This window comes from Oryctolagus cuniculus, chromosome 15 (genome assembly GCF_051225735.1).
Source record: "Oryctolagus cuniculus isolate XC-2025 breed Fujian yellow rabbit chromosome 15, ASM5122573v1, whole genome shotgun sequence".
NCBI classification, from domain to species: Eukaryota; Metazoa; Chordata; class Mammalia; order Lagomorpha; family Leporidae; genus Oryctolagus; species Oryctolagus cuniculus.
The window spans coordinates 10995766-11023554 of NC_142881.1; the positions used below are offsets into that span (position 1 = coordinate 10995766).

The following is a 27789-nucleotide window of genomic DNA, read 5'->3' on the forward strand; positions in this document are numbered from 1 at the left end:
AAGAGAAGCAGCTGGGACACAAACCAGTGCTGATATGGGATTCTGGCACCACAAGCAGAGGCTTATATTTAGCCCACTATGCTACAACATTGGCCCTGTTGAATAAATATTATGAAGTGAATTCATTTCCCCTCTTCCTTAACTATACTCTCTACTCTGTTCCAAGGTGTCAAGAAGTTGCCAACGGTGGCTAGGTCTCCCCGTTTTCTTAATAAAGAGACAGCTATATCACTTTCTTTCTTTCTTTTGTTCTCTCTCTCTCTCTTTTTTTGTTTTAGATTTATTTTATTTATTTGAAAGGCAGAGTTACAGAGAGAGACAGAGTGAGAGATATCTTTCATCTGCTGGTTCACTTCCCAGATGGCCATAACAGCTGGGGCTGGGCCAGGCTGAAGCCAGGAGTCGGGAGCTTCATCCAGGTCTCCTGCATGGGTGCAGGGGCCCAAGCACTTGGGCCATCTTCCATGATTTCCCAGGTACATTAGCAGGAAGCTGGATAGGCAGTGGAGCAGATGGAACTTGAACCTGGTGTCCATATGGGATGCCAGCATCCCAGGCTGCGGCTTAACCTGCTGGGCCACAACGCTGGTCCCTCACAGCGTACTTTAGAGTAAAAAGCCCCAGAATTTGGAGACAAATAGATGGTTTCTTTCAAGAGCCCAACCAGATGAATTGTTTCATCCACTATCATTGAGACAGCCAACTTAAAATGAACTTTCTTACAGGTGGCTTCATTGGAGAAAAGCTCCAGACCAATTAATCTACTCTAAGGTAACAATAATAATAAACACGCAGAACTTCCTGTGTACCACATAGTGCTCTCCTAGAGCGTATTCCTCAAGGATTCACTTAACCCTCAATAACTCTAACGGGGAGCTGCTGTGTTACCCCATCTCACAGATGAAGAAACTGAGTGGCAGAGAGCTTGAAGAACTTGCTGCAGATCACACAGAAGGTGTCTGGCTGCAGACGACGGATCCGTAACCGCAGACTTTGCAACTTGGAGGCGCCTCTGCCACCTAACTGACCTCCTACTCAAAGCCGGGCCTCATCAAAGCCGAGTGACAGCTCGGGAGCTTGCTTGTGCCTGTCACTCTATACGCGCTGTTGGTAAGACACAAACTTAGTCCTGGGGCACTGACATAAAACAGCCTGCAGGCTGGCACTCTCACCACACTCCCCTCCGTGGGAATCTGCTGCAAGCTGTGTACTGGTGTGGCCTGCACTGCAGAGCAGGTTCTTTCCCTGGGATTCGTTTCTCATCGGTTGGGAAGTTGTTCCTAGGAAGACGCGGAGTCCACAGGGACTTTTCTTAGGCTTCCGATAAAATATTTTCATTATGTGGATGTGGTCTTCTTGGTGCTTAGTAAAGCTTTGCTTATTTTGGGTGCTGATGGAATTATATGTAGAGGGATTGCCATTCAAGGAAAGAAACAGTCATTAGTTCCTCCTAAGCCTGGATGTCTTTCTGTAACTGAGAACACAGCTTTCCCAAAATCATACACAGCTCCTTGGGGACAAGACTCTAAAGGAGACAGGATGCTCACAAGCATCCTTGGTCCAAAGGGGCCTTGGGCCTGGCCTCTCTTCCTGGGTTGCTTCTGAGTTGGCCACTGGAGCCACTCACAGTCCTCATCCTTGTTGCAGATCTCTCCCGGTCTCTGCACAGCTCAGGAGCAGAGCCCCGGCACTTCACTGGCCTACTGGTCTCATCAGTGTCATCACGGCTGACCTCACAGCCATCCTGCCCTTCATCCTGCCTGTGGCCTCTCCCTCCCCCACAAAATGCCCTGTGCAGGTTCCTTCCCGCCAGAAGCGCTGTTCTCTCTTCACCTGGTGAGCTCCATCTCATCCTTCAAGACGCTGGCAGGAGTCTTCATTTATTTATTTTCTTAAAGATGTATTTATCTGAAAGACAGAAACAGAGAAGAGAGAGATCTTCCATCCACTGGTTCACTCCACAAATGACTGCAAAGGCTGCTGCTGGTCTAGGCTGAGGCCAGGAGCCTGGGGCTCCATTCAGGCTTCCAACGTGGGTGGCAGGGACCCAGGCATTTTGGCCACCTTCTGTTGCTTTCCAAGACACATTAGCAAGGAACTAGATGGGAAGCAGAGCAGCCGGGACTTTACCAGCGCTCTGATGTGGGATGCCGGCATCTCAAGCGGTGGCGTCACCGGCTGCACCATGACGCCGGCCCCGGGAGTTTTCCTGTATAATGTTCCTCACCTGCCCCAGCAGGAGGGACCCACCCCAGCAAAGTGCCCCACGGTGCCACGGCTGTCCTCCGGGTGCTACACAGCCTTATTAGGCACAGGTTACTTGGTTGTGGGGGTCTTCCTCTCTAAACACAGGGATCAATCCCTAATTGTTGTCTTCCTTCTCCCTACTTGTAGCCTTTCCGTCCAGCACAAAGCCTGGTGGGCAGTGGCTGCGCTGTGCAGGCTACACTTTCTGAGCTTGGTCCCACCCACTATCTCAGCAAGATGGTCCTGACCACAGCCCTGGTCCTATGTTTGGGACTATGCGAACCTTGGCTCTTGTATGTCTGGATGCAGAGCCTAGAAGCCCCCACGTAGGGGGCTGTGATGCGGCTGTGACCTGTGATGACCTGAGTTGACCGGAGATGAGCCAGGATATCAGGCTCTGCTTTTAGGAATGTGAGCTCAGACACATGGGAAAAACTGGCAGAAGACAGGAAGGGTGTGGCAGGGTCACACAGAAGGGAGAGGAGTGAAAACTTAGGGCTGCCCGACCCTTAAAGAGCCCAGCGTGGCCCTGGCTCTCAGGAGGCCCTGCAGGTCTTGTCTCCGGGAGGCCCAGCTGGGCTGAATCCACTGCTCTCGGTTTCTGAGACCCAAGTGCCCTCCCTGGTAGCCAGCCTCAAGGAGGGTGCTGTCCTCATCTCCTTCTAGTCTCGCCCTTGTATACTCTGTCCACACTGAATAAGGCTGACTCCTATGACCAACGGGACACTGCAGAAGTGAAGGTGCGACTTCCATAAAACATCATTGCAGGCACTGCAGGTTCTGCCTTGCTGGCCTCTGGGGAGAGCCGGTCACCACACTGTGAGGACACTCAAGGAACCTCGTGGAGACATCCGAGTGGGGAAATGCGAAGGCCTCCCGCTGACCAGTGAAACTCAGGATGCACATGAGTGAACCGCCTGGGGGTGGGTCCTCCTGCCCCCACCAGCATGCTGCTGGCTGACACCTGGCTGACATCCCGACTGCGTGCGGCTCTGAAGTCAAAATGACTCAGCTGAGCCTCTCCCAAGTCGTGACCCGCAGAAACTGGTGAGATGACGAACATTTGCTGTTGTTCAATGCCAGCAAGTGTTGGGGGACACTGTGGTGCAGCAACAGATACTTATTTCTGTCTGTTTCTTTTTTTTTTTGACAGGCAGAGTGGACAGTGAGAGAGAGAGACAGAGAGAAAGGTCTTCCTTTTGCCGTTGGATCACCCTCCAATGGCCGCCGCTGCAGCCGGCGCACCGCGCTGATCCGATGGCAGGAGCCAGGATCCAGGTGCTTTTCCTGGTCTCCCATGGGGTGCAGGGCCCAAGCACCTGGGCCATCCTCCACTGCACTCCCTGGCCATAGCAGAGAGCTGGCCTGGAAGAGGGGCAACCGGGACAGAATCCGGCGCCCCAACCGGGACTAGAACCCGGTGTGCCGGCGCCGCAAGGTGTCTGTTTCTGTACAACAAATACTCCTTGTGTGAGCTGATGTGCAAATACAACCACGGGCCACGTGATGAGGTTTCTGTTCATGGTGAACCACAAACAGCAGCGGTCCGTGAGATTGCATTGCCTGAGGATGTGACAGCCGTCCCGATTTGTGTGCCTACTCTTGGGGGTGCTCACACAATGACTGAATCGCCTGACGACACATTTCTCAGAACACGGCCCTGCGGTTAAGCAGCCCACGGCTGTGCTCACTGTTCATTCACTGATGTCTCCCCTGGGGTTGGTGGGTTCCCAGCTACACCCTGTGGGCAGTTTGTGCCTTGGAATTAGCATCTGTTCTGCTGGAAGCATAGAAGAGGAAGAAATCTCTCTCTCTCTTTCTCTGTGTATAGGCCCATGTTGTGGCACAGCAGTTTAAGCTACCAGTTGCAACACTGGCATCTCATACTAGCATGCCTGTTCAAGTCCCGACTGCTCCACTTCTGATCCAGCTTCCTGCTAATGCACCTAGGAAAGCATCACAAGATGGCTCAAGTGCGTGAACTCCTGCCACCCACGTGGAGATCTGGGTTGAGTTCCTGACTCCTGGCTTTGGCCTGGCCTGGACCTAACTGTTGCAGCCATTTGGGGAGTGAACCAGTGGATGGAAGATCTTTCTTTCTCTCGCTCACTTTGCTCTCAAATAAATAAATAAATAAATGTTTTTTAAAGGATATATCTCAGGGTCGGTGCTGTGGTGAAGCAGGTAAAGCCATAGCCTGTGGTGCCGGCATACCATATGGGTACCAGTTTCAGTCTCAGATGATCTACTTCCAATCCAGCCCCCTGCTAATGTGCCTGAGAAATCAGTAGAAGATGGCCTGAGTGCTTGGAACCCTGCACCCATGTGGGAGACCTGGAAGAGGCTCCTGGCTTCCGATTGGCCCAGCTCCAGCCATTGCAGCCATTTGGGGAGTGAACCAGTGGATGGAAGACCTCTCTCTGTGTCTCTCCCCCTCTCTCTCTCTCTAACTCTGCCTTTCAAATAGATAAATAAATCTTAAACAATGATATATCTCAATGACACATCATATATTTTGGCTATGTTATTGCTTTAAAGGGTGTTCATACATATCTCACTTGACCCTGTTAACAATGGACATTGTTATATAAGCTTACAGCTACAGATTAGCTGTACATTGAGAATGTTTGCATTAATGCATGGGTGAAGCACACTTCAGTCCTTTTACTCATACACACACACACACACACACACACATAGTTTCATTTGTTCAACACCAATAGTTCCTAACAGAAATTAATCTTGCCTTCGGGGAATTTACAATCTAGTAAGAGCATTAAAACTTGTATATCAATAACTGAAACACTGGCCGGCGCCGCGGCTCACTAGGCTAATCCTTCGCCTAGCGGCGCCGGCACACCGGGTTCTAGTCCTGGTTGGGGCGCCGGATTCTGTCCCGGTTGCCCCTCTTCCAGGCCAGCTCTCTGCTGTGGCCAGGGAGTGCAGTGGAGGATGGCCCAGGTGCTTGGGCCCTGCACCCCATGGGAAACCAGGAAAAGCACCTGGCTCCTGGCTCCTGCCATCGGATCAGCGCGGTGCGCCGGCCGTGGCGGCCATTGGAGGGTGAACCAACGGCAAAGGAAGACCTTTCTCTCTGTCTCTCTCTCTCACTGTCCACTCTGCCTGTCAAAAAAAATTAAAAAATTAAAAAATTAAAAAAATAACTGAAACACTGTTAAGAAGCATTTTTTGGGAATTTGCCCAAGGGAAATGAAATCAGCATATGAAATAACCCCCATTTTCATTGTAGCTTAATTCATAACAGCTAAGATATGGCATCAACCCAGATGTCCATCAGTTGATGACTGGATAAAGAAATTATGGAGTATATACATTATGGAATACTACTCAGCAGTAAAAAAAAAATGAAATCCTGTCCTTCGCAACAAAATGGATGCAACTGGAAATCATTATGCTTAGGGAAATAAGCTAGTCCCAAAAAGACAAATACTGTCTGTTTTCCCTGATCTGGGGTAACTAATAGAGTATCTACAATGTAGTATATAGGAGTGAAATTGATGTTTTGAGATTCAATGATTGTTTACAGCCCTTGCCTCTACTATTGAGGAACAGTGGGTTTTTCCTCATACTATTTTTCTAAGATTTTAAAAATTTATTTTAGAGGTAGAGTTATGTCAGAGAGAGAGAGAGAGAGAGACAGAAAGGTCTTCCATCTGCTAGTTCACTCCCCAAATGGCCACAATGGCAGGAGCTTCCCCGATCCAAAACCAGAAACCAGGAGCTTCTTTTGGGTCTCCCATGCAGGTACAGGAGTCCAAGCACTTGGGCCATCTTCTACTGCTTCCCCAGGCCATAGCAGAGAGTTGAATTGGAAAAGGAGCAGCTGGGACTAGTACGGCACCCATATGGGATGCTGGCGCCAAAGGCAGAGGATTAGCCTACTACACCATAGCGCCAGCCCCATACTATTTCTTGAACTCTTTACTTATTGTAGGGTTAATCTTATTAGTATAAGGAAACTGAAAATAGAGCTTTGTAAAAATTAAGAGTGGGAATAGCTGAGGGAGGAGGATGGGAGTGCAGATGGGAGGGAGGGTATCACTATGTTCCTAAATTTGTATATATGAAATGCATGAAGTTTGTATAACTTAAATATAATTTTTAACTAAGATTTATTTATTTATTTGAAATGCAGAGTTACAGAGGGCAGAGGCAGAGCAAGAGAGAAAGAGAAGTCTACCATCCATTGCTTCACTCCCCAGATGGCTGCAACAGCCAGAGATGCGCCTATCCAAAGCCAGGAGCTTCTTCTGGATCTCTCACATGGGTGCAGGGGCCAAAGGACTTAGGCCACCTTCTACCGCTTTCCCAGGCCATAGCAGAGATTGGATCAGAAGTGGAGCAGTTGGGTCTGGAACCAGTGTCCACTGGTGACACTGCAGGTGGTGGCTTTACCCTCTATGCCACAGTGCTGGTCCCCAAATATATTTTTTAAAAAGTAACTTTTCTGCTTTAAGCCAATATGTCTTGGGTGATTTTTAAAAAAATGTTTATTTATTTGAAAAGCCAAATAACACACAGAGAGAGGAAGAGATGCAGATAGAGAGATCAATTTTCCATGGACTAGTTTACCCCCCAAATGGCCTCAACAGCCAGGTCTGGTCCAGGCAGAGGCCAGGAGCCAGGAACCGCATCCTGGGCTGCCACATCAGGGGGCAGAGGCCCAAGCACTTGAGTCATCTGCTGCTGCTTTTCCAGGCACAACAGCAGGAAGCTGGAGTGGAAGCAGAGTGGCCAGGATGCTGTCATCACAAGTGGTGGCTTAACCTGCTGTGCCACAACACTTGCCCACTAGGTAGGAACTTCTAGAACTGTAACACCTGGGACTAAGCTCTAGCCACACGGCTTAGGCTGGGTCAGGCCAAAGCCAGGCAATAGGAGCTTTTTCCAGGTCTCCCTTGTGGGTGGCAGGGGCCCGGGGACTTGAGCCATGATCCATTGCCTTCATAGGCCATTAGCAGAGAGCTGGATGAGAAATGGAACAGCCAGGACATGAACCAGTGCCCATATGGGATGCCGGCATCGTAATCAGCAGCTTTACTGGCTATGATGCCAGCCCCTTAAGTGGATGATCTTCCCTGCTGGAATATGATATCCGTGAAGGCAGGGATTTGTCCTTAATTCCAACACACAGAACTGTACTTGGAACATTTTATTATACTGGGCACACACAGTAAATAATTCTTTGGTGAATCTCACTGAATCCTCACAAAAGTTTTAGGTGTGGGTCCTAGAATCAACTTCCTGGATTGGGACCCTGGCTCCATTACTGGCTAGGAAGTGACCATGGAGAAGTTACTAAGTGTGTCTGTGACTCAGTTTCTTTAAATGAATGAAAGTCTGGCTAGAGGCCAGCGCTGTGGCATAGCGGGTAAAGCCGCTGCCTGCAGTGCCAGCATCCCTTATGGATACCTGTTCAAATCCTAGCTGCTCTACTTCCAATCCAGCTCCTTGCTAATGCACCTGGGAAAGCATAGAAAGATGGCCCAAGTTCTTGGGCCCCTCACCCATGTGGGAGATCCAGAAGCAGCTCCTGGCTCCTGGCTTCCACCTGGCCTTAGTCCTGTCTGTTGCAGCCATCTGGGGAGTGAACCAGCTGATGGAAGGTCTCCCTCTCACTCTGCCTCTCAATCCCTCTCTATAATGCTGCTTTTCAAATAAATAAGTGAATCTTAGTAAATACATCTTTAAAAAGAAACGGGGACCTGGAGACATTCGTTGAGCCACATTCGGGCTTTTAACTGTATCCATCTACAGTTTCCAAAAAAGGTGGCAAAGGAAGGCAGACCGAGATGCGTCAGAGTTGTGCTGTTATAAAGGGAAGATAAGGCAGTCAGTCCACTTCTGGCCATGATGGTCAAGTTTGTGGATGACCCCTTGAACGCAGTCTATTCTAAACCAAGGTCAGCTGGATTCTAGCCACAGTCTGCCTTTTTTTTTTTTTTTAAGATTTATTTATTTATTTATTTATTTATGTGAAAGACATTGTTACAGAGACACAGATTTGAGAGAGAGGTCTTCCATTTGCTGGTTCACTCTCCAAGTGGCTGCAATGGTTGGAGCTGGGCCAATCCAAAGCCAGGAGCCAGGAGCTTTTTCTGGGTCTCCCACATGGGTGCAGGGGCCCAAGGACTTGGGCCATCTTCTACTGCTTTTCCAGGCTGTAGCAGAGAGCTGGATCAGAAGTGGCATAGCTGGGACTTGAACCAGCGCCCGTATGGGATGCCGGCTCTGCAGGTGGCGACTTTACCCGCTATGCCACAGCGCCGACCCCCACAATCTGCTTTCACTCCTTCCCCTCTCAGATGGTTAATGGTCTCTGGTACAGTGGCATCACTGGGGTGGAGAGATGGACTTGCTACTGACGCTGCCATTTTTGTCCCCCTTGCCAGGCAGCTTATAGCATGATTTAGAGACGCCAAGGATAGTAGGGTTACGACTCATGCTGTCTGCTGATGTAAACTCTATTTGGATACGATAATGTTTTTAAATAACCTCAAATACAATTATCACCCCAAGGATGGGGCTGGGTGAATGACTACAGAAATATCATTCGGATAGTTCATTAACTAATTACAGAGCACCACAAACAGAGCCTACTGCAAGGCAGGGGCTGGGGGATGACTCACAGGGCTGAGCTCAGCGGCCAGAGGGTGTTCCTTCTCCCTCTGGCACCAGCATCCCAAGGTGGCGCCTTTTACTGGCAGCTCTCTGCCCTCCCTTGCTGTCTCACTAGCTACCGTGGGAGGCGCTACAGAAAGCCTAGAAATACCTCCAAGCCACGGCCACCGGGCTTTGAAGAACTCAACTCCTCTTCCTCTTTGCTCACTACATTCCTAACTGAAGGCAGAATTCCAGAGAGACTGGCCAGGGCAAGCAGGTGGCTGCTCACTCACTCACTTAGGGAATCTGTTGAGTTTGCTGTCTTCGGGGGTTGGGCACTGCATGAAGAAGTGTTTCCTAGGGATAGGAGGGCCTGGCTGCCCTGCTGCCTGGAGCCCCTGCCAGGGGAGCCTTGGTTCCCACCACACTGGCACCAGAGTGGCCACCCCCAGCTGGGCTGGCTGCCTTGCCACCAGATGAGGATTTAAAAATCTGTTCATAGTTGTAAAAGTGTCTGCAAAGCATGTAGGAACCCTGCTACTTTGGAAAGTCACTCTTTGAAGCTTAGCGTCATCGACTGCAACTGGAGTGGGTAATAGCTCTATCTACTTCAAAAAGCCAGTGTCGTAGCACAGAGGGTTGAGCTGCCACCTGAAATCATGGCATCCCATAGGAGCATCAATTCGGGTCCCTGCTGCTCCACTTCCGGTCCAGCTCCTTGCTAATGTGTCTGGGAAAGCAGCAGGAGATGGCCCAGGTGCTTGGGCCCCTGCAACCCATGTGGGAGACCCACATAGAGTTCCAGGCTCCTGGTTTCAGCCTGGCACAGCCCCGGCCATTGCAGCCATGTGGGGAGTAAACCAGCAGATGGAAGATCCCTGTCTCTCCCTCTCACTCTGTCAGTCTGCCTTCAAATAAATAAATCATGTTTTAAGTTATTGAATCAAATCATTTGCGAGAACATAAGGTTTTGTGAATAACACTGGACAAGAAGCCAGGTCTCAGTGAATGTGCAAGCCACTGTGCTTGTTGTTGATCGACTCCATGCACCGCTCACACGTGACCTCTGGAGGAGAGGAGATCCAGCCCTCTGATCCTCTCCTCCTGGTGTGCACCTCTGTCAGCACTGGGCCCTTGTGGCCATTTGGCCAGCCTTGTGATGGCCCCAAAGACTGAGTACTCAGACTTCCTCTTCCCAAGTTCTTAAACTAATGACAGCCACCCACTACCTCCTGCCCAGCACAGGTCTCCCAACAGCCCTGGCTTAGGATTGGCAGGCTCTCTCCCACCTTGTTTTGAAAAAAGTATGCTTTAAGGGACACATAATAAGAGAATTAATGGTCTCTTTGTAACTCTGCCTTTCAAATAAATAAATAAATAAATACATCATTTTTAAAAGAAATTCCAGGAGAGAAGAATATTTTTAAATGTTATGGCATAGCAGGTTAAGCTGCTGCTTGCAATGCTGGCAGCCCAAATCGGAGCACTGGTTTGAGTCCCAGCTCTGTGTGTGTGTGTGTGTGTTTGACAGAATGGATAGTGAGAGAGAGACAGAGAGAAAGGTCTTCCTTTTTGTGTTGGTTCACCCTCCAGTGGCCACCGCGGCTGGCGCATCGCGCTAGTCCGAAGCCAGGAGCCAGGTGCTTCTCCTGGTTTCCCATGCGGGTGCAGGGCCCAGGCACTTGGGCCATCCTCCACCGCACTCCCGGGCCAAAGCAGAGAGCTGGACTGGAAAAGGGGCAACCGGGACAGAATCCGGCACCTCGACCAGGACTAAAACCCCGGGTGCCGGCGCCGCAGGCGGAGGATTAGCCTAGTGAGCCACAGCACCGGCCTCCCAGCTCTTCTGTTTTCAAACCAGCTCCCTGCTAATGTGCTCAGGAAAGCTGTGGAGGATGGCCCAAGGATTTGGGTCCCGGCCAACCATATGGGAGACTTGAATGGAGTTCCTGGCTCCTGGCTTCGACCTGGCCCAGACTTTGCTGTTGCAGTTTTTTGGGGAGTGAATCAGCAAATGGAAGATTTCCCTCTCTGTGTGTGTATCATTCTGCCTTCACATACAATAAGTGAATAGATAAATCTCTCTTTAAAAGCTTATGAAAATGAGATTAAAAGATAAATTTAAGGGTGTGAGTTTAGCCTAGCACTTAAGAAACTGGTTAAGACATCTGTGCCCATATCAGAGTGCCTGGGCTCAATATTTGGCTCCTGCTCCTTTCCCCAGCTTCCTTTTACTGCAGATGCTAGTAGACAGCAGGGATGGCCCAGCTGAGTCTCCACTACGCATGTAGGCGCTCTGGATGGAGTTCCTGCCTTCTCGCTTCAGCCTAGCCCAGCCTGGACTGTGAGAGCATTCGGGGAGTGAACCGGTGGATGGAGCTCTCTGTCTCTCTACCTCTTAAATAAACATCTTTAAAAAATTTTTTAAAGATATTTATTTTCATGAAAAATGTGAAATCCGTTCTTATGAGAGTCCTTCAAAAAGTTCATGAAAAATGAGTATTATGAAAAATCAATGTATGTATTTCAAATTTTTTGCATCAAAATCAATAGCTTTTTATTACATTTTTCATGAAGTTTTGGGGCTTTGTTTTTTAAGATCTACTTTATTTACTTGAAAGAGTCACAGAGAGAGAGGGAGACACAGAGAAAGAGATCCATCCATTCATTCACATCCCAGACAGCTGCAATGGCTGGGGTTGGCTCAGGCTAAAGCCTCAAGCCTGGAACTCCATCTGGGTCTCTCACATAAGAAAGTGGAGCAGCACTGTGGCATAGTGGGTGGAGCCACTGCCTGCAGTGCTGCCATCCCATATGGGCACTAGTTTGAGACCCGGCTGCTCCACTTCTGATCCAGCTCTCTGCTATGGCCTGAGAAAGCAGTGGAAGATGGCCCAAGTCTTTGGGTCCCTGCACCCACATGGGAGACTTGGGAGAAGCTCCAGCCCCCTGGCTTTGGATTGGCCCAGCTCCAGCTGTTAGCCATTTGGAGAGTGAAACAGGAATGGAAGACGTCTGTCTCTCTCTCTCTCTCTGCCTCTCTGTAACTCTGCATTTCAAATAAGTAAATAAATCATAAAAAAGAAAGAAAGAAAGAAAGTGGAGCAGCCAGGACTTGAGCCAGTGGTTCGACATGGGATGCTAGTGTTGTAGGTGGCAGTTTAACCTGCTATGCCACAATGCCCACCCACCCCTGCATGAACTTTTTGAAGTACCCTCTTATGATGTGTGTGTTTTTATGATAGATGTAATGCAAATTCATTCACCTGGACCACGTGGGACACTGGGTTGGGTTATTCTGCTTCTGGCCTAGTTCCCCTTGCTCTCAGGGTTGTTGTGGAGGTGACAGGGAGCCGGAGGAAAAGCGCTAGGTCACTCCCTGGCGGGGACAAGCCTGGCACAGGTCAGTGAGCACCGCGATAGCCATCCAGCTTCCAGAGATGACTTCGGGTCTCTTTCCAGAAATATTCTCTGCTCCAGCACAACACATTTACACACGTATGCACACAGGGAGATGCGACACTGATCGCTCTGCAACTTGCTGTTTTCACCTAAGTCCGATCTGGGCACCTCCCCACATTAATTCATATTTATTCCCCACATTCTTTTTAAATGACTGGGCGGTATTCCATTGAATGTATTTGAAAATGCATGCAAACAACGATTTGGATAATTCAAACACATTTTAAACATTCACAAATCTTATGAACTTGATCCACATTATATACAAACAGGGCTTGTCAGGAGACAAACTCTAAGTTCAATCAAGAGGGAGGGGCCGGTGCTGTGGCGTGGCGGGTAAAGATACTGCCTGCAGTGCCAGGATCCCACATGGGTGCCAGTTCAAGTCCTTGCTGCTTCACTTCCGATCCAGCTCTCTGCTATGGCCTGGGAAAGCAGTAGAAGATGGCCCAAGTCCTTGGGTCCCTGCACCCGCATGGGAAGACCCAAAAGAAGCTCCAGGTTCCTGGCTTTGGATTGGCCCAGCTCTGGACACTGCGGCCATTTGGGGCACAAATCAGCTGATGGAAGACCTCTCTCTCTCTCTCTCTCTGCCTCTGCCTTTCAAATAAATAAAATAAATCTTAAAAAAAAAAAGCGCTATGGACCGGAATTAGACGTTCCTAATGTTAAAAACAGTGTGACTTACTATACTTCTTCTAGATTGATTTGGAACAGAATGGAATGTTAAGGGAGAAGTAATAGTTGTTTGCTGAAGCTTTTGACTATAATGTAAGAGGACCTGTGGTTTATTATTATCGTTTCCATTTGGCTTCCTGGCATCTCAAATGCAATCAGTCCTGCTATTCAGGGGTGTTTTGAAACGTGCCAAGTCTTCACTGAAGTGGAAGTGCCTGAAACCAGTTAATACCAGAAGCAGCAGGGAGTCAACTTTATGGAGGAAAAGGTTGCTAGCTTTGCATTTCAATTCCGTTCTGGCTCCTGTGGCCAGCAGAAACTCTGACAGCAGACTAGCCGGTTGGGAGCCCAGCTGGATGGGCTCAGAGGCGTGGTTCTGGTGAGCCCACTGAATTCCCTTGGGAGTTCAGAGACGTGCCGCACCGAGGGGTCCGGGGCCTCCATCAGTTTGCAGTGGTTTGCCTTCCACTTATAATCATTGAGCCTGCTGAATGGGAGCTAGAGGTAACAAGGGATGAGAGAATGAGAGGAGGTCCCTGCGCTGGTGGGGCTAGGCTTCTGGTCGGAGGCACTGAGAGAACCAAGCAAGCAAGCAACCTCAACGGGGCTTCCTGTCAGCCCCAGGAAGGGACTAAACAGAGTGACGAAACCGAGGTCACCGGGGCACCCATCTGCCATAGGACGGTAGGGAGGGGCCCTGGGAGGAGCTGAGGAAGGCGACTGCAGGCAAAATGAAGAACAAAGTCACAGGCCTGGGGAGGGCAAGAGCTTGGTGCAGCTGCTGAACTGAGAGCCCACGGGACTGGGGCTCAGTGAGGAAGGGAGGGGGGAGAAACTCAGCCACTAGGTGACGTATCCTGCAGGACTGCATTCAAAGTGCTGGGGGGGAGGGGCGAGGGAGACTGAGCAGTCTCTTCAGAGCACCCGACAGCGGTGTGGAGAAAGCGCTGAAACAAGGGAGACCAGTGGCATTTTGCCTAGGGGAATCAGAAATGCACCGCTCCTATCTTTGGCCCCACTTCCACTTAGACCTGGTTTCCGAGCAGATGCAGGAGAAAAGAAAGACAGAGCAGGTAAACCAAAGGCCAACGAGTCACTAACTGCTCCCTCCAAATCCCACTGCGGGGAGATGGGTAACCTGGACCGCACCAGTGGCGCCTTGTTTGCCGAAGTTGTTGGCTGTGAGGCCTGTGGACAGATTCCAAGACCTAGTGTTTATCTCCCTAGGCTCAGGCATGCGTTTCTGATTTGGCCCCTGTGAGAGGGGCGGAAATGTCCATTTCACGCAGACCCAGCAACGTACCCAGAGACAAGAGCAAGAGAGCGCCGAGGGCCAGCTGCCGGGTGGGTGCGGTTCTCAGGAGGGGCGGAGAGGCCAGGTGGTTGGTGTCCCCAGGAAGGGAGCAGTGCTGTGTGTGCTGAGTTCACAAGGAGAGCCGCACCCAGACCCCAGGTCCCCGTTCTCAATAACCGTGCACTGGCAGTGCGGCCGCTCCAGAGAAGCTCCTCTTAATCTTGGGGTGGATTTGGGTGAGGGGTGGGTGGAGGACGGGAGGGGACCCTCATCAGACCCTTCTGGAGGACAACCTACTCCAACAGGACAGCTCCACTTCAGTATTCCAGAATTCGAGTTGGCACAGCTCCGGGGGCTTAGTACATGGTACTTTGCTTCCTTTCCCTTCCTCTCAAGGGGCCTCCTGTCTCCCAGGATGAGGCACATACCCCACCCTTCCCACCACAAACCCAGCGTTGCCCTCAGTCCCGCTGGGTCAGCCAGAGGGTGGCCGGCTCCTTAGGGACAGAGCTCCCTCTGCTGGCTCAGGAGCTGGGTGTTGAACACAGCCCTGCCTATGGTGAGGTCAACCTTGAACGGTTGTCATCAGGCTCATCTACAACCATCTGCATAACCTGTAGGTCAGTCATGTCCATCCAAAGCCTGGCAAGTGCTTGGAGCCAGCTGGGGCCCTCATACTTCTTATCTCTCTGAACCTCTGTTCTGTTGTCCTTGAAGTGAATGTTTACAATGTGGTGTCAATCAGGGGTCGGCAAAGAAAACAGAAATCACACCAGTTGACTTAGCAGAGAGAACATGGGGGGGCAATTGTTAAACACATGTCTGAGGACTGAAAAATCATGATGGGTCCATGGGGGTGACAGGTAACCACTGCAGGTGGTGGCTACCATCCCTGCGGTGTAGGGAGGAGGTTGGGCTGATCACAAGTGCTTCAGCCATCCGTGTAGCAATGTAACTGCTGTGCAGCAAATCACCCCAAGTCTTAGTCGGGGCAGGCTCATCTGGGCTCTTTCTTACTGCTCTCTGCAGCTGCAACCTCGGCTGGCTGCTAGGGGTGGCCTGGCCACTCTATTTCTGTTTTCTCCCCAAGGAAGTTCAACAGGGCTTCTACACAAAGTGGCAGCACAAGTCCTAGTGCCTTATGAAGCCTCTCTCTGCTGCTTGTTTACTGATGTCCCATTGGCCAAAGGAGGTTGCTCAGCCAAGCCAGACAGAGAAAGAGACAGACAGACAGACAGACACTGAGAGACAGAGATCTCCCATTCGTGGGTTCACACTCCACAAGCCTGCAAGCCAGGGCTGGACCAGGCTGAAGCCAGGAACTGGGAACTCAATCCACGTCTTCCACATAGGTGGCGGGAACCCAGCCGCTGCTGCCTCCTAGGGTGCACATTAGCGGAAGCTGGATTTGGGAGCAGAGCTGGACTCAAACCCAGGTGCTCTGCTTTGCGATGCCCGTGCCCAAGGTGGTGTCGTAACCTCAGGGCTAAGCACCCATCCCAGGAACCTCTTAGCATGCATCTTGAGTCTCTGGACACAATGCCCTTAACTGTCCTAGAAACCTGCAAAGGGGCAGGGTGAAAGGGGTGCAAGGTCCTGGGCGGCAGCTTGAACAGTGCACAAGTCCTGCCCCCCACTGGCCTCCTGACTCCATCGTGAAAAGCTCTTTCAGCGTTTCTCTCGGCATGATTTTTCTTTTATTTTCACACAGTATGGAGTGGCGGGAGCTGAGACAAAAGCGGAAAACCCCACAAGGTTGTTGTGAGACTGGTATTGTTTGCACAGTTCTTAGCCCAGGTAAAATGTCCCATAAAGAAAGGATTGTTGCTTTTATTACTACCGAAAAGCCAACTTTTGTAATCTTCCTTAAGCACCATCTTACTGAGCCCCAACTCTACCACGTACTGTGCAGTGGGATAGAATTTGGAGATTATTGAGGTATTTTCTTATTGCCGTATAACCCACACCTATAAAGACATTTATTGTCTCAGTGGGAATATCAGGGGAGAGGCCTGTCATAAAAGTTCACAGAGGGACCGGCATTGTGGCATAGCAGGTTAAACTGCCACCTTTGATGCCAGGTTCCCATATGGCCGCTGGTTCCAGGCCCAGCTGCTCCACTTCAGATCCAGCTCCTTGCTAATGTACCTGGGAAAGCAGCAGAAGATGGCCCAAGTACTTGGGCACCTGCACCCATGTGAGAGACTCAGAAAAAGCTACTGGCTCCTGGCTTTGGCCTGGCCCAGCCCCGGCTATTTTGGTCATTTGGGGAGTGAACCAGCAGATAGAAGATCTCTCTCTGTAACTCTTTCAAATAAATAAATAAATATTTAAAAAGAGACCTAACCCTAACCCTAACCGACGCCCATATAGGATGCTGGCGCTTCAGGCCAGGGTGTTAACCTGCTGCACCACAGCGGCGGCCCAGACAGCCGATGTTCTGAGTCAACACAGGGAGCATCTGACAGAATTTCAAGGGAGATAAAGAGCCCAGGAGGACTATTCCAAGTTCAAGTGTGGAGCTCAGCAAATGGAAAGGTCAAGGCCAGGGACTAATTTGTATATGACGAGGACGTTTGTGCCATTACCTGCACCAGCCCAGGGCATCCCATTGAATTTTTACACTGAGCTTGTGCTGAAATAATAAAAATGACTGAATATGGAGGGAGCAGAAAGGAAAAAACAACAAAACAAACACTGGGCTGCTGAACAGGCCCAGCTGGGATCAGAACCTGTTGCATCTGTAATGCTGCCAACTGGCAAGATCATTCTGTCTTTCACTGGTCCTTAATAGCCAGTGCCTGTGTGTGTGTGTGTGGGGGGGGGTGCAGGAGGGGAACCCAAAGGATTTTCAGGGAGAGAGAAAGGGTGAGATTAAGGTGGCCAGAGAGTGTTGTTAAGTGCTGACGGCTATGTCCTAGGAGACCCTGAGAGGGGCTGAAGGACAGAAATGTGTGATTTTCTAAGCGGCTCCGATACCGCAGCCTCTGCCAACAGGAGGGGTGGGGTCACCGTGCTCGGCATCTCCAACGCCTGCACATTCACACAAGTCAGTCTCAACTTTAGATCTGCCTCATTTATGGCTGCTTCTTTTTTCTTTTTCTTTTCCTTTTTTTGGAAGATTTATTTATTTATGTGAAAGGCAGAGTTACAGAGACAGATGGAGAAATATAGAGAGTTCTTCCATCTGCTGGTTCACTTCCCAAATGGCTCTAACAGCCAGGGCTGGCCAGGCCGAAACCAGGAGCCTAGAACTCCATCTGGGTCTCCCATATGGATGGTAGGGGCCCAAGCACTTGGGTCATCTCCCGCTGCTTTCCCAGGTGCATCAGCAGGGAGATGGATTGGAAGTGGAGCAGCCAGGACTTGAACCAGTGTACATATGGGATGCTTTAACCCACTATGCCATGAAGCCAGCCTTTTGCTTCTTAAACTTTTATCTCAGAATGATTTTAGATTTGCAGAATGTGTTAATTCTCCTTTATTTATTTGAGAGGGAGAGAACTCTCATCTATCAGCCCACCCCTCAAATGCCTGCAACAGTCAGGGTTGGGACATGCAGCAGCTGAGAGCTGGGAACTCCATTCAGGTTTCCCACGTAGGTGGCAGGGACCCTGTTACGTGAGCCATCATTGCTGCCTCCCGGAGTGCACGTTAGCTGGAAGCTGGAACCAGGAGCCAGAGTCAGGACTGAGTCCAGCACTGCCCTGTGGGATGTGGGCATCCCAACCAGCGTCGTCACTGCTGGAGCAAAACCTGCCCTTTGTGTTCCAGCTGCCTGGCTTTCGGATGAGTGGACACTTCCAGGCCTGGGCTCAGCTCTGGTGCAGTCCAGCTTTTTTCTTTTTGATGCCTTTCTTTTAGGTTAATTTTAATGTTTATCAGATCTTTATATACAACTTAGAGAATGAAACTGACCTGGGAGACCAGGATAAGTACCTGGCTCCTGCCATCGGATCAGCGCGGTTTGGAGGGTGAACCAACGGCAAAGGAAGACCTTTCTCTCTGTCTCTCCCTCTCACTGTCCACTCTGCCTGTCAAAAAAAAAAAAAAAAAAAAAAGAAAAGAAAGAAACTGACCTATAGTGTTTGTTAGAATACCAGGAACCAGGAATTTCTCTCCTGGAATTTCTTCCCTAAAGTCATCCACTCTAAACTCTGAACTGAATTACTGATTTATTTTCACTCTATTAAGGAGAGAGAGCGAGAGAGCGAGCGAGCATACATGCACATCTGCCAATTCATTCTCCAAATGTCTGGAAGCTGGGAACTGGGGTCTCGACCCAGGTCTCCCGTGTGGGTGGCAGGGACCCAAATACCTGAGCCATCACCACCGCCTCCCAAGGTCTGCATCAGTAGGAACCTGGAGTCAAAAGTGGAGCCAGGTGTAGAACCCAGGCACTCTGATATGCAACATGGGAGTCTGAACCAGTCTGAACCAGTATCTTCAAGCTCCGAGTTCAGCATCTTGTGCATCTTGCAGTGGAGGGTGGACCCTCAAGGACTTGGGCAGCCTTGCCCCTACGGCTTTGCAGGTCACAGATCACACAGCTACTCTTAGCTTGGTTTGGCATGCTACCTGCGCCTTTCTGGGGTGCCTGCTGCGGCTCCACCCCCACCGCGCCCCCAGGCATCCCTTCATCACAGGCTGTCTGCAGCTATTCTGACCCTGGGGCAACCTTCTGCCTGGCCTTCCAGGCTTTCCCTTTGAAATCGCAGTGGAAGCCATCATGACCCCAATGCTCTTGCATTCTGTGCACCAGCAGAATCAGCGCCAGCACTGTGGGAGCCCTCCGCCAGCTGAAAGCAGAGTCGAATCTGAAGGTGGCTCTGGGTGTCCAGAGAGCTCCCTGGGCTCAGTCCCTGGAACTGACGTTGTCCTGGACGGCCTCTGACGTATGCGTGACCTCCATCAGGGCCTCTTTCTCACTGTCTTGCCCATTAACTCATGGCTCTCTTTTTATCTGCACTAATCTCTCCAGCAAGTGGTTGCCCAGCCGCACCTCACCCTTTTTCTTCACTCTGCCCTGGCCTGGCTGCAAATTTCCTAAATCTTTCTATTCTGTTTACTTTTGGGGCTGAGTCTCACTGTAATCTGACTCAGTGTCCAATGACATGCCTGCGACAGCCCAAGCGCTTTGCTGTTCTCCCACCAGATAAATTAGCCCATCGTGCTTAATTTAGGCCTTCCATGAACTGTAGGACGTGGACACAATGTGGTCAGTTTCTTTGCAACAGTGTAACAAGGACTGCCTTCACTCTAATCTCCAGTGGGATTCTCACTTCCATCTGAGACTACTTCCCTAGGCTTCTTCTGAGTCTTCCCTGGAATCGCCCTTAATTCTGGAACCAACTCTGGTCCCTGGTGCTGTGACAGGCTGGGCAATTTGTAAAAAGAAGCTGAAAGTCCAAGCAGCATGGTGCCAGCCCTGGTGAGAGGCCCTCGTGGCTGTCACGTGGCGGATGGTGTCACGGTGACAGCATGTGCATGAGGGAGATCACACAGTAGGACTGGAAGCTGCAGCACCGCTGGGGTCCCTTGAGATCTGTTCATCCCTTCCAAGGCATGTCCCTGTGACCTGACACCCTCCCAGTGGGTCCCGCCGTGTAAAGATCAGACCATCTCTCTGGTTTTTTTTTTTTAATGATTAGTTAGAAAGGGAGAGCAACTGAGAATGAGACAGGGAGAGACAGAGTTCTTCCATCCACTGGCTCACTCCCCAAATGGCCACTACAGCTAGGTCTGGGACAGGCTGAAAGTACAGCCCAGTACTCCATCCTGGTCTCCCACATGGGTGGCAGGGGCCCAGGCACTTGGGCCATCTTCTGCTGCTTTCCCAGGTGCATTAGCAGGAAGCTGGATTGGAAGAAGAGCAGACAGGACTCCATCTGGCACTCAGAAATGGGAAGGCTTACCCAGCTGCCACAAAGGTCACCCCCCACCACCTCTTAACCTAACACAACAGACTAGTCTTCCAACACAAGGAACTTGGGGAGATACACTTAAACCATACCCAAACCATAATAATCAGGGTTCCCACAGCCACTAACGTGGACTCCATTCATTTGCTATAGTGGCTCACATACCTCAGGGAAACACATTTACTGTTTTTTTTTTTTCACTTTTATTTATTTATTTTAAATTAATCTTTCTTTCCTTTATTTTTTAAAAAGACTTATTTATTTGAAAGGCAGAGTTACAGAGAGAGGGAGGGAGAGATATCTTCTATCTGCTGGTTCACTTTCCAAATGTCCATAATAGCCAGGGCTGGGCCAGGCTGAAGCCAGGGGCCAGTAGCTTCTTCTGGCTCTCCCACATGGGTGCTGGGGCCCGAGCAGTTGTGCCATCCTCTGCTGCTTTCCCAGGCACATTAGCAGGGAGGTGCATCAGGAGTGGAGCAGCTGGATCCATACGGGATGGTGGTGTCATGGAGGCGGCTTAACCTGCTCCACCACAATGCTGGCCTCTATACTGTTTTTTTAAATAAAGAATGTTACAAGGGGCCAGCACTGTGGCGTAGCGGGTAGAACTGCTGCCTGCAGTGCTGCCTCCCATATGGGTGCCGGTTTGAGTCCTGGCTGCTCTTCTGATTCAGCTCTCTGCTCTGGCCTGGCAAAGCAGTGCAAGACGGCCCAAGTTCAAGACACAGGTGAGGACGTGAATAGGGTGAGAAGGGGGAAAGGGTGTAGGGCGTCCATGGCCTCTTGGGGCGTGCTGCCCTCCAGGAACCCCACAGGCTCCGCCCTCTGGAAGCTCTCCCAAACTGTCCTCTGTCCTTTGGGCTTTTATGGGGGCTTTGTTAGGTAAGCAAAACTGATTCAGTCATCAACCACTGGTGATCAACTTAACCTTCAGCCACCTCCTCTACCTGGAGTTTGGGGGTCTGGTCTGGTGGCTGCAAACCTGCACCTCTAACCGTGCCTGTCTCCTGTGACCGGTCCCCATCTTGAAGCCACCCAGGAGCTCCCAGCCAGCTAACCATGCTAACAACTTCTGTTCAAAGATACTCAGAGAACCAGTTACAAACTGGGTAGAGATATGTGAAGTCCATGACCATTAGCATCAATTCCTACAAATCAACAAGAGAAGAATTTACAAACATAACCTAATACAAAAATAGCCAAAAGAGATCAGCCAGCATTTTTCAGAAGGAACATATATGGCTGATTAAACATAAAGAAATGTTCAGTCTCATTCATTAGGTAAATATCAATTAAGATCATATTAAGTTAACGCTTTCATAAAAATGTAAAAAGTCTAACGGGGCAGGTGTTTGGTGCAGTGGTTGGGATACTGTTTGGGATGCCCATATCCTATACTGGAGTGCCTGGGTTCAAGTCTCAGCTCTGCTTCCAATTCCAGCTTCCTGCTAACGTGCACCCTAGGAGGCAGCAGGTGATGGCTTATACGCTGGGTCCCTGACACCCATGTGGGAGACCCAGATGGTGTTCTTAGCTCCTGGCTTTGGTCTGGCCCAGGCCTGGCTATTGTGGGCATTTGGAGAGAGAACCACTAGTAGATGTTAAGGTCTCTGTCTTTCCAATAAGTAAAACAGTTCTCAGATTTAAAAAAAAATGCTTTAAAGAAAAAGTCGGACAAACACATGTGCTGCGGAGGATGTGGGTTCTCTCTTAGGAAGCCCATCCAAGGCTGATTAGAGTGCAAATCTGCACATCTGTTTCGGGGAAAAAAGAAGTCTGGAATTACACACTAAAACTGAATGTTCATATACCTCACAGCCTGACAACTTCACATCTAGATATAGACCCAGATAGACCCAAACAAAACAAAACCAAGTTCGGACACACCTCCAGCAGGAGGAATGTGTAAGAATGCTCATAGTACTGCTATTCAGAGCAGTGAAAAGCTGGAAGCAATGCAAATGGTCATCATGAGAAACCAACAGACTGTATATTCTCATGTAACAGTGAAAATGAATCAGCCAAAATCCTCAAAGTATGGTTGAATGTTACTTCTGTTACAGTCCGAGGGGGAAAAAAGCCCCACAGATTACCAAGGAATAACTTTTGTCTTTGTGATATTTGAAAGTCAGAGTTACAGAGAGAGAGAGGAGAGGGAGAGGGAGAGGGAGAGGGAGAGGGGGAGGGGGAGGGGGAGGGGGAGGGGGAGGGAGAGGGAGAGGGAGAGGGAGAGGGAGAGGGAGAGGGAGAGGGAGAGGGAGAGGGAGAGGGAGAGGGAGAGGGAGAGAGAAAGAGATCTTCCATCTGCTGGTTCACCCCCCAAATGGCCGCAAGGCTGGAGCTGTGCCGATCCGAAGCCAGGAGCCAAGAGCTTCTTTCTGGGTCTCCCACGTGGGTGCAGGGGCCTAAGCACTTGGGCCATCTTCTGCTGCTTTCCCAGGCCATAGTAGAGAGCTGGAATGGAAGTGGAGCAGCCGGGTCTCGAACCGGCACCCATATGGGTTGCCAGCGCTTCAGGCCAGGGCGTTAACCCACTGTGCCACAGTGCCGGCCCCAGTCTTTGTGATACTTCTATCATTTTATTTGAAAGGCAGAGAGATAGAGAATGATCTTTCATCTGCTGGTTCACTCCCTAAATGCCCAGAACAGCCAAGGTTGGGCCAGGCTAAATCCAGGAGCCTGGAGCTCAATCTGTGTCTCCCACATGGATGGCAGGGACCTAGCTATTTAAGCCATCACCTGTGGCCTCCTAGGGTGCACATTAGCAGGAAGCCAAACTGGAGCGGAGTAGCTGGGACTCTAACCATACACTCCGATAAATGATATGGGCATCCTGAGGGGTGTCTTAACCACTATACCAAACACCCACCCCTATTTTTTTTAAAGAGCAATTTTAGGTTTATGAGAAAATTTTCCAGAAGGTGCAGTTTCCACTGTGGACAAGTAAAATATCCCACACCAAAATATGTTGAATTAGCTACTCAGAGGGACTGCAGACACAGGAATGGATCTCTTGTAAAAAGAAGTGGACATCTGTCTACATTAGCCAGATGAACCGCATAGACAGAGGCTTTCCTTCTTGGACTTCCCTGTCTGCCTAGGAAAGATTGCTCTCCAGTCAGAAGAGACTGGGACTCTAACACCTGGCCCAGGCAGAGGTCACCGCAGGTGGCCTTCTGAGGCCCACCTGGGAGGCTATCTGTGTAAGGATGGGCTTTGCCCACAGTGCATTCTCCACCCCCCAAAACTGGCATCACCACATTCCTGCGGGGAGTCCCAGGTCTCCACGCCATTTTAGCTTCAACTATCTGGCTCCTCCTTTGAACTGGTACTCTGTACATCTCTGGTGCTTATGCACATAAATACTTATGGTATGTTTTTCTCTAACCTGCCTTGTGTGTGTGTTGTGGGGGTGCTGGCTGGGACACTTTATGATGGGCTGGAAAGGGATCCCCCCTTTCCCCCTCTACACCATAAACTCTTTCATCTCCCAGGAACACAATGTCTCTTGTTACTGCCATTTTACCTTAGAACATGAACCAGAATCGACACGTTACCTGAAGCCTAGGTGTATATTAGGAGCCGCTGGATGTTACTCAGTTCTGTGGGTTTTGACAAATGCCTAATGTCATAAATCTACTGTTACAGTATCCTGCAGAAGCGTTTCACTGCCCTCAACATGCCCTGTGCTCTAGCCCTCCACCCCTCCAGCCTCCCCAAGTCTCAGTCTTTTTACTGTCAAAGTTTTGTCAGAGTTGAGACTGGCCTCTCACTTACACGTGTTTACTTGAGGTTCACGTCTTTCTGTAGCTTGATAGCCCATTTCTGTTTGTTGCTGAATGATATTCCTCTGCACAGATCTACCATGTACACTTTCTCCAGGACATGTTGGTTACGTCCGGTTTGGGGCAGTTATGCAGCACTGTAAGCCGGCTTTGGAAGGGAAGTGAGTCCTCACCAGCCTCACAAGGGACCTTCAAAAGTTCAGGGAAAAGACTACACCTGGATGTCAAACATTTTTTGTACCAAAATAAACCAACCTTTTAATTTCATTTTCCACAAATGTCTTCTTTCCACAAACACAGTATATGAGGCTCTGCAACAACCAAACTCTCTTCCAAAACGGCTGCACCATTTTACACACCCAGCAGCATGCAGGAGCGCTCCTGAGGCTTTGCCCCTTACCAGCACTTGCTACTGTGTCTTGGCTTTCAGTCACTCTTGTAGTTGTAGTGGGCATACTACTTACGTTAAAAAAGCAACCCAAATATACATGTATCTACACACATACTCTTTAGGACTACATATTTGTAGCTTAAAAGTTCATAGAAGTGGCCGGCGCCGCGGCTCACTAGGCTAATCCTCCGCCTTGCGGCGCCGGCACACCGGGTTCTAGTCCTGGTCGGGGCACCGGATTCTGTCCCGGTTGCCCCTCTTCCAGGCCAGCTCTCTGCTGTTGCCTGGGAGGGCAGTGGAGGATGGCCCAAGCCTGCACCCCATGGGAGACCAGGAGAAGTACCTGGCTCCTGCCATCGGATCAGCGCGGTGAGCCGGCTACGGCGGCCATTGGAGGGTGAACCAATGGCAAAGGAAGACCTTTCTCTCTGTCTCTCTCTCACTGTCCACTCTGCCTGTCAAAAAAAAAAAAAAAAAAGTTCATAGAAGACAAGAAACACAAGGGTGGGGCAGCATTTTGTTGCAGCTGTTAAGTACAACACCAGCATCCCACAGCAGAGGGCCTGGTTTGGGTCCCAGCTGCTCTGCTTCTGACCCTGGAGGCATCAGGTAATGGCTCAAGCAGCCCACAGCCTGCTCCAGCCCTGGCTGTTGTGGGCATCTGGGGGATGAACCAGCAAGACAGATCTCTGCTTCTCTACCTTTTCAATACAATAACAATAATTTTTTTAAAGATTTATTTTTATTTATTCAAAAGAGTTACAGAGGTACAGCCAGAGAGAGGGGGGTCGAGAGGTCGAGAGGTCGAGAGGTCGAGAGAGAGAGAGAGAGAGAGAGGTCTTCCATCTGCTGGTTCACTGCCCAAATGACCAGAATGGCTGGAGCTGAGCCAATCCAAAGCCAGCAGGCAGGAGCCTCCTCCAGGTCTCCCATGCAGGTGCAGGGACCCAAGGACATGCGGCCATCTTCTACTGCTTTCCCAGGCTATAGCAGAGAGCTGGATTGAAGTGGAGTAGCCGGGCCTCAAAGCAGCGCCCATATGCGATGCAGGTGCTACAGGCCAGGGCTCTCACCTGTTGTGCCACAGCGCTGACCCCACAATAATTTTTTTTTTTTTTTGACAGGCAGAGTGGACAGTGAGAGAGAGAGACAGAGAGAAAGGTCTTCCTTCGCCATTGGTTCACCCTCCAATGGCCGCCACGGCCGGCGCGCCGCGCTGATCGGAAGCCAGGAGCCAGGTACTTCTCCTGGTCTCCCATGCGGGTGCAGGGCCCAAGCACCTGGGCCATCCTCCACTGCACTCCTGGGCCACAGCAGAGAGCTGGCCTGGAAGAGGGGCAACCGGGACAGAATCCGGCTCCCTGACCAGGACTAGAACCCGGTGTGCCGGCGCCGCAAGGCGGAGGATTAGCCTAGTGAGCCGCGGCGCCGGCTCGCCACAATAAATTTTTAAGTTAAGAAACACAAGGATACTTCAAAAAGTTCGAGGAAAATGGAAATGAAACATAAATTTATCTGGGTGCCAGACAATTTTGAAATCCACATAGGTTCCCCTAAGATGCACCCCCAGGAACATCTGTGAAGCCCCCCCCGAGAGGGAAGACAGGAAGCAGGCAGGTGGCCGCCCCAGGTGAGGGGAGGCAGGGGATGAAGCGGCAGCTGCAGGAGGCACAGGGTGAACTGCTGACACTGCAACTTCTTTAGGGTGGTGGGTGTGCAGCTATCACATTATTAAAGGTGACTAAGCTAACAGGCGTGAGGGGAGTGCACTGGACAATGGCCTGCCAAGGGTGACTGTGGGCGAAGCCTCCAGACTCCAATGTCTGCTGGGGAAAAGGGACTTTGCAGATGTGATTAGGGTCCCGATGTGGGCAGGTTGTCCTGGCCCAAAATGACCACAAAGGGTCATTGTAAGAGAAAAGGGGAGGCAGCAAGCTCAGAGTCAGAGCAGGGGGCAGAGGTCAGAGAAGGATGCGCTGTGCTGTCTTTGAAGAAGAAGGGGCCCTGAGCAAACACGCAGGCAGCTGCAGAGGCTGGAGAGGCGAGAACCACCCCGCAACACCCGATCTCAGCGCAGCAAAGCTGACCACCAGGACGATAAACCAATAAGTGAATGTTTAATTTTGTTTTTGAGAGGCAGAGAGACGCAGACAGGTACAGACAGACCAGGGTCCACTTGCTTGCTCACTTCCCCAAAGGCCTGGAACTCGATCCAGGTCTACAACGCGGGTAGCAGGGATCCAGCCACTTTAGTCACCTGCTACCTTCCAGGGTCCGCAGTAGCAGGAAGCTGGAATGAGCACTGGAGTCAGGATTTGAACTGAGGCATCAACACAGGGGTTGTGGGAGCCCCGCCAGGAGACACCGGCCAGGCCAAATTCCTGCCCCAAGTCGTGCTGTTCTAAGCCTCTGAAGTTTGCAGTGGCACTGGGCGCCTACTACAGTGAGCCAGGCACCGATCAATACACCGGATTATGATTAATCCAGTTCTACAGCAAGGTCTAGAAGACAAGGCGCACGACCCCTCGGCATGCTACAGACCCTTGACAACACGGTTCCAGCAGGCCCGGCCCACCTGTGCGGCACCCTACTCTGCACGGCTGTCAACCCCTCTGCCGCCGAGTCACGCGTTTTGGCCTCTGGGCCCTTTTTGCTGTCTCCACTGACTCTGAAGGGGCTCAGCTCCTTTGTCACGGGCCCCGCCAAGTCTCCCAGGCTGACATCCCGTCCGCAGAACCCTTTGCTGAATGGCTGACCCTGCCTGCGAGGTTAGGATTCGGTGCAGGAGGTCCCCTGTGCATGTTTGCAGAACCAACGCTTAAGGCACGGTCCATCGGGCAGTAGACTGGGAGGTCTTCCCTCGCCTCCACCCTTCGCTAAGCGGCAAGAGCTGGTAGGAGCCGGCAACCTCCTCCTGTGGGTGCTTAGAGGGGCGAGCAGCGCACCGGGGACCGAGCGTGTGCCTGAGTGTGCGGGTATGTGCGTGTGCGTGCAGGCTCCACAGGCTGCAGAGCCCGCGCCTCTTTCGCTGTCCACACGAGGGCTGTCGGTGAGCACCCTGCACCTGTGCCCATCTCGCTCCACGAATTCAGGACCGGGGCGGCGGACAAGTCACTGTAACGGAGGACCGCTCGTCTTACCCCCTGGATCCGCTGAGACCGTGGATCGCGAAACCTCAAGCAATGTGCCCGCAGGCCACCTGGGCGAGGAGACGCGCCCCGGTGCAAGCCCGAGGTCCGGCCCAGGCGCTCCACATCCCCGCCAGGCCAGCCTCTCTCCAGCCGGTAGCGCGAGGCGGCGGTTGGCGACCGCGGCCCGGCCGTTCAGAGGAGCAGCGGCGAGCAAGCAAGAACAGCTGGCTCGGACACCACGCGAAGCCGGAGCGCA

The 27789-nt window shown here is 50.9% G+C and overlaps 1 long non-coding RNA gene across 1 annotated transcript; it reads right to left on the reverse strand.

Moving 5' to 3' along the window:
• Positions 1-232: 232 nt before the first annotated feature.
• Positions 233-27657, reverse strand: LOC127484255 (uncharacterized). The gene is made up of 2 exons (XR_007911148.3): positions 27543-27657; positions 233-1908 (listed from the first exon to the last, which is right to left on the reverse strand). It is a non-coding gene; the product is annotated as an uncharacterized LOC127484255 (long non-coding RNA).
• Between the last annotated feature and the right edge of the window lie 132 nt (positions 27658-27789).